Source organism: Maniola hyperantus, chromosome 16 (assembly GCF_902806685.2).
Source record: "Maniola hyperantus chromosome 16, iAphHyp1.2, whole genome shotgun sequence".
Lineage (NCBI taxonomy): Eukaryota > Metazoa > Arthropoda > Insecta > Lepidoptera > Nymphalidae > Maniola > Maniola hyperantus.
The window spans coordinates 1-10,838 of record NC_048551.1 but is presented as its reverse complement, the minus strand read 5'-3'; the positions used below and the strand labels follow the sequence as shown (position 1 = coordinate 10,838).

The following is a 10,838-nucleotide window of genomic DNA, read 5'->3' as shown; positions in this document are numbered from 1 at the left end:
ACGCGAACGCGCCGCTCGACGCTCGTATGAATGGAGGCGGCGATGACGCACCGTTGCGGAAATCAATACACGCGAGCGGCGGTTCATCGACCGGCTGCAGCTCGCCGCGCGGGGCGGGCGGGCGGGCGGTCTGGTGGGCGGCGGCGCGCGCTGCCGCCAGTCGCGCCCGGCCGCGGCCCGACACAGCCGCCCTCGCCCGCCGGCCGCCCGCCCATGCCGCGCCCGCGCCGCCGCTAGCGTCGGCATGGCCGGCGAGCCGCCCGCCGCCGCTCCGGCCGCCTAGCCGCCGCCGCGGGCAGGTGCTATAAATACCCGCGACCCTCACCCACTGCCCTCGGGGCGGCGCCCTGCGTCACGACGACGCCCGCTCGGCGGCGGCTCCGCTCGCGACCCGACCGTCTCGTGGCGCCCCGTCGTTACCTCGCGAGTTCCTCCGATGCACCGAGACACCACGCCACGGGTCGCGGGAGCCCGGGCGGAGCCGCCGACGAGTCCCGTCGCGGCCGACGAGTCTCGTCGCGGCCGACGAGTCCCGTCGCGGCCGACGAGTCTTGTCGCGGAGTACATATTCGTCTTTGGGTGAAGCAGGTGACAGCACGGGGACATTGTCGTCGTTAGTGTACTCGATGTGTTTACAAATAAGATTACATCGAGCTCTCGAAATTACGAACGTAAACGTGATATAGTATCGAGACGTAACAGTGCTGTGAAGTTTACAGTTCCAGTGAGTAGAGTTAACGAGCGGAGCGACACAGCGCGGAGCGGAGCGACACAGCGCGGAGCGGAACGACACAGCGCGGCGCGGAGCGACAGCGCGGCGCCATGGGGCCCGGGGGCTCGCCGGCCTAGAGAGCGGCTAGCCTGTTCCCGGGGACCTGTAGGTACGTGTCGGGACTAGCGACACAGCGCGGAGCGGAGCGACACAGCGCGGCGCGGAGCGACACAGCGCGGCGCGGAGCGACACAGCGCGGCGCGGAGCGAAACAGTGCGGCATGGAGCGATACAGCGCGGCGCCATGCCTGGCCTGGAAGCTTTTATTTTTTATTTTTTGACAAAACGAAAAGTGAACAATTTACACCACACTTTTAGACCAAAGCACTAGAAAACAAGCCGAGACTGGTGTTGGCAGTTTGCAGCCCAAATAGACCGTAGTCTGTGCTAGGGCTGACAAAGTTCATCGACCTCATTCATACTATATTATATTATATTTATACTATACTATATATATTCATACATTACTAAAACTATATTATATTTGGTGCAACAGTGTTAATGCATACAGAGTTTAGATATATAATTTAAATAGATAGGATAAATTTTAATAAGATAAAGCATTCGTTTGAACAGATCTTGTCATAAAGACGTTTAAAATTTTCAAAAGAGGTTTCTAGGAGAAATTTCTTTATATAGAATTTAAGTTTTTTCTTTAAGGATGGGCGCTGGGCACATAAAATCAGATTAGATACCTCCAGCGGAAGGCTATTGAATAGTTTTGGTGCCGCAGCTGTAAAATGTCTACTCGAGAATCCAGACGTTCGTCGGGGAACTGAACATCTTAGTTGCCTTTGCCTAAGCTTTCCCTTTCCTACCTAACCTTTCTAGTTGATCCGTCTACGAGTACGTCGGTCTAGCTATAATCTAATTGACGCGTTTCTCCATGGTGGTTCACCTTGCTATACCGCCTGGCGCCGTGTGATGCTGACGCGACGCTGTGTTGCAGATGTGCAGCCTGGCGGCGCTGGCGCGCGGCTGCCGGCCCGCCGCCAAGCCGTGCTGCCTGTGCTGGTGCTGCTGCTGCTCCTGCTCCTGGTGAGCGTCCCCCCGCTCGCTGACAAGTGTGCGCAGATGACAGGTCGAAAGTGTGTTTGTCTTTCAATCACGTCGCAACGGATCAACAGGTCGAAGTGTTACCAAATTTCATAATTCTTTCATAATTCATAATTATCCTCTGCGCACACTTGCCTACATCACGGAGGAGAGCCAAAGCTTCTAAGAAGCGAACAACATTTATACCTATTTTGGTTGGCACAGGAGGATACCATTTAATAAACAATCTGTTATTTGTTCAACAAGATGGCAAAGTTTGTTTTTGTTGTGATTGCCTAGTTTAAATCCCGAGCTAGTGAAGGATTCGAGCTAGGAAGAGTTAGGTAAATTAGATTCCCGAGTCTAGTGACTTAGTGAGGCATTAGCGAGCGACAATAGCGACAATAGCGACAATAGCGAGAAAATACAAGATGTAAAAGAAATATTTATTGAACGAAATCGGTACAATCACAAAGAATTTCAAAATGGCGCCGACTTTTTTAAATTTTGGTAACAATTTCCTATTTTGTGATCCCAGGGAGCCCTTAATATAGTTTTTTATTAATATTTATATTATATATATTTATATTCATCAAAATACATTACAAAGTCACAAAAAATAATTATTTTTAACCGTCTTTAAAAAAAGGAGGAGGTTTTCAATTCGTCGGAATCTTTTTTTTTTTTTTAATGTATGTTACCGGATTACTCGAAGACGCCTGGACCGATTTTGAAAATTCTTTTTTTGTTTGAAAGGGTATACTTCAAAGTTGGTCCCATTTAAATTTGGTGAAGATCTGACGAACTTCTTCGAAGATAGATACTGGAACTCCTCAACGGATAAGAGTAAATTGCTCGCGATCAGTATAATAGCTTAGTAAACAGTAGATATTTAACCAGGCATAGCAAATGTTGGCATCGAAATTGTTTCGCAATACAATTACCTTGGCCAAATGATTCAATTAGGCAGAAGCAATTTCGACGAGGAAGCCAACAGAAGAATTCGGCTAGGTTGGGCAGCTTTTGGGAAATTGAGTCAAGTCTTCTCATCGTCAATTCCTCAGTGCCTCAAGACGAAAGTCTTTAACCAGTCTGTTCTTCCCGTCCCCACCTATGGTGCTGAAACGTGGACACTGACAAACGGCCTTGTCCACAAATTCAAAGTCGCTCAGCGAGCTATGGAGAGGGCTATGTTAGGAGTTTCCTTGAGGGACAATATCCGAAATGAGGAGATCCGCAGGAGAACCAAGGTCACTGACATAGCCCAAACTATTAGCAAGCTGAAGTGGCAGTGGGCAGGTCATGCCTGTCGTAGAGGCGATGGCCGTTGGAGCCGGAAAGTCCTTGAGTGGAGACCGCGTAGTGTGGGACGCCCTCCAGCACGATGGACCGACGATACAAAGAGGCTGGCGGGAAGTGGCTGGATGAGGAAGGCTGAGGACCGGGTGTGGTGGCTCTTTAGGGAAGGCCTATGTCAAACAGTGGACGTCCACAGGCTGATGATGATGATGATGATGATAGCATATTTTAATACCATGGAGCCACTAAAAATTGTGAAATAAATTTTTTTTACAAAAAAAATAAAAACCGACTTCGATACACAAACACTAAAAATTGAAAAATAATTTAATTTGTAGGCGTGTTGATGTCAAAAGAGTTCTCACTGTCATGGATTTCAGGAAAAAGGAATGTTTTATGAAGAAGAGTAATTTGAAAATGACATGCGCGGTTGTCTTGACAACAAAGGATGGAGGATTGCAATTATTGGTCAGAATATTAGCACGGCTTAGCTCAGGAGAATTATTATTGGAGATGGCTGTTAGCGTGATTGGTATTAGAGCAACTGTGTATGGAGTTGGTTAATACAAGAATCCATTGGGATAGAGGGCAGCAAAGGGGGTGCTCATGAAACTAAGTTAAAATTTCAGAGCTCGAAAATATTTTTTTTTTAAATAAAATTAATCACTTTAATCACAATTAGCATTTTTAGAATAAACTCAACAAACACAATACAAAATCGCAAAATACGATAGATACTGTCATAGATTACCACCGTTAACACCTTTAATACTTTTTTTTTAACTGGTTTTACGGCTCTGGGTTCTAATCTATAATACTCTTGCTGCTGCTGTACAAACCAGTAAAGTAAACTTTTTTTTCTAAACGGCTTTAAAGCGAGTCTTCTGGCGTAGCCTGTTTTAAAAAACTTAAGGATTGGTTAGGTTAGGTTTACCACAACGCACGAGCCGAGCAAGCGTGCCGCTACGGCACGGTCGGACCGGGCAACCCACCACCTCCCATGGCCCCACCAACCTCGCGGTTATATGTGCCGAAACGCGGGAGGGCGCCCGTTCGGTACTTGCTCGGTGGCTCTTTCCCGGGGCGCCTTCTTGACTCCCTACAAATTCTTTCTTTCCTGTCCTTGTCCCTAATTGGTCTTTCTCCGTGGTTGGACCGGGCAACCCTCCACCACCCATGGCCCCACCAACCTTGCGGTTATATGGGCCGAAACGCGGGAGGGCGCCCGTTCGGTACTTGCTCGGTGGCTCTTTCCCGGGGCGCCTTCTTGGACTGGTTTGACCGGGCAGTATAAATACTTCCCTACGTCTAGCTGGGTATAATACTTCAAAATCGCTTATTACCCAATAGACATACAAAGAGAAAGGGGAAACGCCTATAATTAGGTTCTGGCACTTCGCCAGCCGCTGCCACGGCACGCTCGCTGCGCTCGCTCGGCTCGTGCGTTGTGGTAACTGTTCTAACCTAACCTAACCAATCATTAAGATTTTTAAAACGGGCTACGCTAGAAGACTCGCTTTAAAACCATTTAGAATAAAAAAGTATCTTGCTAAGTTTACTTTATTGGTCTTTGGTTCCCAGCAAGATTATTATAGGTTAGAACCCAGAGCCGTAAAACCAGTAAAAAAAAAGTATTATAGGTTTATGTTATGGTAATCTTTATATGAGTTCGTAGTTCGTACCACTTTGCGGTTTTGTGTTTGTACTTTGTTAAGTTCATTGTAAAAATGCTAGGGACCTAATTAATTTATTTTATTTACATAAATCTGTATAAAATACGCGATTACGTGTCTTGAAATTAAGAAATTACGTAAAGATCAGTGCAAATGAATCTCTTTTTCGAATCTCAATTTTGGTAATCACCAGGTTGGTAGTTCGTTCACCAGAACCAATGCGATTCATGGCGGCTCGTTAATTTTGCTTAGCAAACAATTAAAATTCAAGAATCGAAATGACATAGAGAGCCTGTCTGTTGAGCGAACAATAGAACTATCCTCAGTTGAACTTGAGCAATTCATTGTTGTGTCTGTATATAGACCACCCCTGTCTAACTTTGATCTTTTTGAAAAGGTAATGGATGAAGTCTTATTCAAAATCTCAAAATCAAATAAAAAGCTGATTGTGTGCGGAGACTTTAATGTAAATATTTTGGAAAGTAGCCCTTTAAATGGCAAATTATTAAATCTTTTCAAATCCTACAACCTATCCAACATGTTTATGGAGCCTACAAGAATAACTGTAACTAGCGCCACATGTATAGACAATATTTTTACAAATATAAATCCAATTACTAAAACCATAATTAGCAAATTGGATTCGGATCATTGTGGACAGTTGATCCAGTTTGAAAATTTGAAGAAAAAAAAATTCTAAACGTAGAATAACCTTTGTACCAGTAACGTCTGACCGAATTGAGAATATGAGACTAAGCCTTATAAAACACCTTCCATTTTTGTCAAATGGGTTTAGTCCTGATGAAATGTATAATACATTTTTTAATATATTCAATACTATATTTAACTCAATATTCACCAGTAAATCGGTCTTGACTACTGATGCAAAAGTTTTTAGTGAATGGGCAACAGTAGAACTACATAAAAGTAGACAAAAACTATATGAATTGTATGCGGAGCGACAATATGATACTGGTGACGAATTCAAGCAGTACGTTCAACTGTTTTCCCAAAAAGTTTAAGAGAGATTGCATTGCAGCCAAGTCAAAATATATCCAGGCAAAATTAAAAACAGCTCCAATGTAGTAAAAACTACCTGGAAAATAGTTAACGAAGAAACAGGAAGAGTGACACATAAAACTTGTAATTTTGAACTAAATATCATGACAAGTTGATTACGTCAGACCCCGAGGTTGCAACCGTTTTTCGAGACCTTCTTTACAGATATTCCTGTTTCTACTACAAAATCATTGAACTCTTCAGCAGCCGCCGCTCTCTCACTATTGGAGGATAACGTGCCTGAATGTAATAAAATGTTTGAATTCAGTCACGTTAGTTGCTCTGACGTTATCAAAGCTTTTAAATTAATTAATAATAAGAAAACAAATGATCTGTGGGGCATTTCCGTTAACGTTGTGAAATCATTAATTGATATTGTTGCACCCGAGTTAGCATTAATATTCAATAATTGTGTTGACTGTGGTGAGTTTCCAGACTTAATGAAACATAGTAAAATAATTCCATTTATTTAAATCAGGTAGTACTAGTGACCCCACTAACTCAGACCGATATCTGTACTACCCACTTTTAGTAAAATCTTTGAAAAAATAATTTAACTCAACTGCTTAATTTTTTCAACATTAATGATTTATTTCACACCAAACAGTTTGGTTTTACACGGGGTCGCTCAACAACCGATGCTGGTGTTGAGTTAATACTAAATATATTCGAAAGCCTGGGAGGAATCACGTGATGCGCTTGGCGTTTTATGTGATTTATCCAAGGCTTTCGACTGCGTTGATCATGAAACATTGGTCGCGAAATTGCACCATTATGGAATTAGGGGTGCAGCATTGGAATTGATGAGTTCTTACCTAAATGATAGAATACAAAGGGTAGACGTGGATGGAAAGCGATCTCCCGGATCCGTTGTAAAAATGGGGGTGCCACAAGGTTCCATCTTAGGACCTTTTCTGTTCCTTATTTACATCAATGACCTTCCTTACCTCGCTAAGGACAATTACGGGATAGTCTTGTTTGCTGATGATACATCACTTTTATTTAAAATCAATCGATACTTAACAACTTTTGATGAAGTAAACAATTCTCTCACCAAGTTAGTACAGTGGTTCGAAGCTAATAACCTGCTTCTCAACGGGAAAAAGACAAAGTGCATTAAATTCACTTTACCAAATGTTAAGCAGGTGAAAACCACTGTGCAACTTAATAATGAGGAATTAGATTTAGTGGATACCGCTATTTTTCTTGGAATAACGTTAGATGCAAAACTTCAATGGGGCTCTCATATAAATAACTTATCGAACAGACTTAGTTCTGCCGCATATGCGGTAAAAAAGATTCGCCAGTTGACAGACATAGAAACTGCGAGACTAGTATATTTTAGTTACTTTCACAGCATTATGTCATATGGTATATTATTATGGGGTAATGCTGCTGATATTAATTCTATTTTTGTGCTGCAGAAAAGGGCTGTTCGAGCCATATACAGTATGGGGCCACGAGAGTCGCTGAGAACTAAATTTAGGGAAGTTAAAATTATGACAGTGCATAATCAATATATTTTTGAAAATTTACTGTACGTACATAAAAACATAAATAAATTTAAAAAAAAAAGTGACTGTCATAATATAAATACTAGAAATAAAAATAAACTTGTAATTCCCGCCTCTAGGCTCAGTAAAGTTAGCAATTCATTTGCTCGTAATTCCATACGTTTCTATAATAAGCTTCCAGAAGACATATTGGAGATGTCTCTCAACAAGTTCAAAGTTTTCATAAAACGTAAACTAATTGAAAAATCCTATTACAATGTAAAGGATTATTTAAATGATAAGCAAGCTTGGGAATGAGTTGCTTAACGACTTTGTGATAGTTCTAATAAGTTTCAATAATTTTGTAAAGTGGTGATAATAAAAAGAATACCCGACTGAGTTTGTTGTGGGCTCTTCTCAGACCTGGGCGCGTTTGGAACCTTCGTAGCTTTAGTTTTAAGTTTGCGTTATAATTATCACCACTATATTATCTTACAAATCTAACACTATACCAGACAATCAATAAGAGTAATTTATTACCTATTTTGAATAAATCATTTGACTTTTGACTTTTGACTTGACTTTCCAGTGAATATTAACGAAATCTATGTAGTAATCGTGTTTTCTATTTATAATGTTAATCATTTTAAAATTGTATAAATCTCTATAAATACGTGTCTCCGAAACTTGAAATTACAGATATGTAAAGTGCAAATGAACCTCTTTACACTGAATATTACCGTAGTATAATATTCGTGTATAAATAGTGGTGAACCTTTCTATAGTGGAGCCCAAGAAGGACCCGTGTGGTAAAGAATCATTGATGACTCTTGTGTAAGGTTGAAATGGATTAGACAATGAGATTCGTATGAGGTCGAATGACTTGTGTTTTGGTGGTTCCGTGGAGGTGTGGAGTTCATGCACGAGTGAGCCCTCGACTGCGATGCGCGGCAGGTAATGTGTTCGAGGCGCGCACGACGCTGTGGCATTCTGTGGTTGCGAAGGTGGAGATATTGGGATGTTTGTGATTTGGTAAAGAGAAGTCAATAATGATTGATAATGATCATGATTTGGATCGTGAGTGTGAATGGAGTGATTCTTTGGAGAGTCTTCATGAAGCATGAAGTTGATAGTAATTATTGAGATTAGATGCTACGCGAGGTCGTGCTGGTTTAGATCGTAAGAGAGTCAATGCAATGATCCTTTTAAGAGCGTTCATGAAGTTGTGATTTGTTGAACATTGAGATGATTAGATAACGGAATAGGTCATGATTTGATCGAGAGGTTGCAATGGCAATTGCGCCCTAATCACATGATGTAGTGTTTAGCTTAGGCTAGCTAGTTTAGAGTGAGGTGAGGGGTCCTGTGAGGGGTGATGGGAGGCGACCTAGGTAGGGTTAGGTTAGGGTGATTGATGGTTTCCGTGTGCGATACGTGTGAGTCGCAATGATTGTAATTGAGGATACCGTAAAACTACACAACTATAGTCCAGGGCCACAACTATAGTCCTGCTACCTCTTTAAACAAAATCGAATTGTTTTTGACTTGTAGTGACATCTAGTACATTGCTTCGTAGTTTTTACTTGATTTAACCTATAAGTCTACTAGTTTCGTGCTTTTTGGTGAGATGGCGTTGTGAATTTAATTTATTCGTCCTACTGCGAGAGAAACTGTTTCTAAGACGTGTAAGTACTCTGCAAACTTTTATTCGTAAACACTGGCTAAAGTGAGGAAAAAGACACGGAGTTGAATTCATAAGAAAGGTAATGTTGCTAACATGTATTTGACATATAGTTTTCTCTGTAATTGCACCTATTAATTTTTTTTAAAGATTTTTTAAATAATTTGGTACTTAGGTTTCAACTTTGGTCCTAACGTTTTTTTGGACCATAATTAAAAACCAACATGTTTTATTCCAGAAATGATGTCACGAGACAAGTTTATGAGAAGGAAAGTTGGAGGGCGTGCATATAAGTACTACAGTGATCGCCAAATGGAACTTTGTTTGATTGATATATAAGCAACAAAGTGCTGACCCAGCGTCAAGCTGGTGAAAAATATCAAATTCCGAGAAGCTCGATAATTTTGAAATTAAAAGCGTATCGGGGTAACAAAGTTAGGCAGCCGCCAGGTCTTCAATGTGTGTTTTCAGAAGCCAGCAGCCAGCCAGTTTTATCCAGCATGCAATAGAAATGTGTAACTTTGGCTTCCCTATTACCACAGTTTAACGAATACGATGTTCGATCTGAGATGCATTGTGAAAATGTAGGTACCATGATAAAAATAGTCGCAAAATAGACCAATTCAAAAATAACTTACCTGGCAAAACCTGGGCAAATATGTTCCTGTGTATATAAGATTTGATAAGTAATTTTAAAACATTTGATTTGAAATTAAAAGATTTTTCACAAAATATTCTATTGTAACATGTAATTTAATCAATAAAACCTGATTTGATCCCATTATTTTGTGTTTTTCTTAAAAACTAAACTTCAGGCATTCAAACAAACCACCCAATTATAGTCTAATGTGTCACAATATGCGTCCCGAGTATGATTTATAATTTGAACCATAGTTGGCAACATGCCATACAACAATGGTCCAAATTTAATTTTTTTTTAATACCTACTTGAAATAACACACGTAACATATTTTGACTTGGGGTGTTAACTTACTATGTTCTACTTTATCTAAAAACATCAATAGGTATTAAATATGTTAATCCATTCTCTAGTGCAAAAAGAACAAATTTAAAAATTGGCAAATCAGGACCATACTTGTGTAGTTTTACGGTAGTTAATGTAATTTGATAACTTTTGCCAAGTGCAGTAAATTTTGCAAAGCCAAAAAAAAAAGCTGGGCAAGATAAGTTGCGCACGAACCGTAACCGAGGAAGTTTGATTTTATTATAATCCACGCGCACAGAAAACAAACTAAATAGCTTAAGCGAGCTTCGACGCGAGTTTGCCGACGCCACGGCCGGCTACTGGCCGGCGAACAGCGCGCGTCGTGCGTCTCAGTTTAGTCCAATTAAATGGATGCGGTTACAGAATATCACAATAACATCTGATATGAATGAGCTATCTATCTACCCTATACATTAAAAATAATAAATAATAATCAAGTTAGTACTACTTACCTAGTAGAGTCTTTGGGATAGCTAAAAAATGATGTGTTTTTATTCTTTCTATTATTGTTCATACACACTGTACAGTAAACCATATTTAAACTTTTATATTAAAACACTAGGTATTATAAAATTACATTTAAACACTATTTAAATTATTAAATTATTATTATTAACATTAAATTAAATGAAAACACGACGCGCGACGTGTACTGCAGCCCCTGAGCCCGAGCCGGTATAAACAGATTTCTCTCCGTACGCGACGCGATAATATAATAATTGTAGATCTTAGTTCGGATTAGCAATAGAAGTTAGAACTGTTCCTCATTAGTTCGTGTTTTGTTCCAGGGCCAAGTGGTAAGTGGCGGCGCGACGCAGTGC

The 10,838-nt window shown here is 40.8% G+C and overlaps 1 long non-coding RNA gene across 2 annotated transcripts; it reads left to right on the top strand.

The window, feature by feature from the left end:
• Positions 1 to 163: 163 nt before the first annotated feature.
• Positions 164 to 10,838, top strand: LOC138403405 (uncharacterized). 2 transcript variants are annotated; one of them, XR_011237677.1, is made up of 4 exons: positions 164 to 299; positions 589 to 881; positions 1,721 to 1,809; positions 10,806 to 10,838. It is a non-coding gene; the product is annotated as an uncharacterized lncRNA (long non-coding RNA). The 2 variants fall into 2 exon arrangements; XR_011237676.1 differs by having other exon boundaries at positions 166 to 299; positions 586 to 881.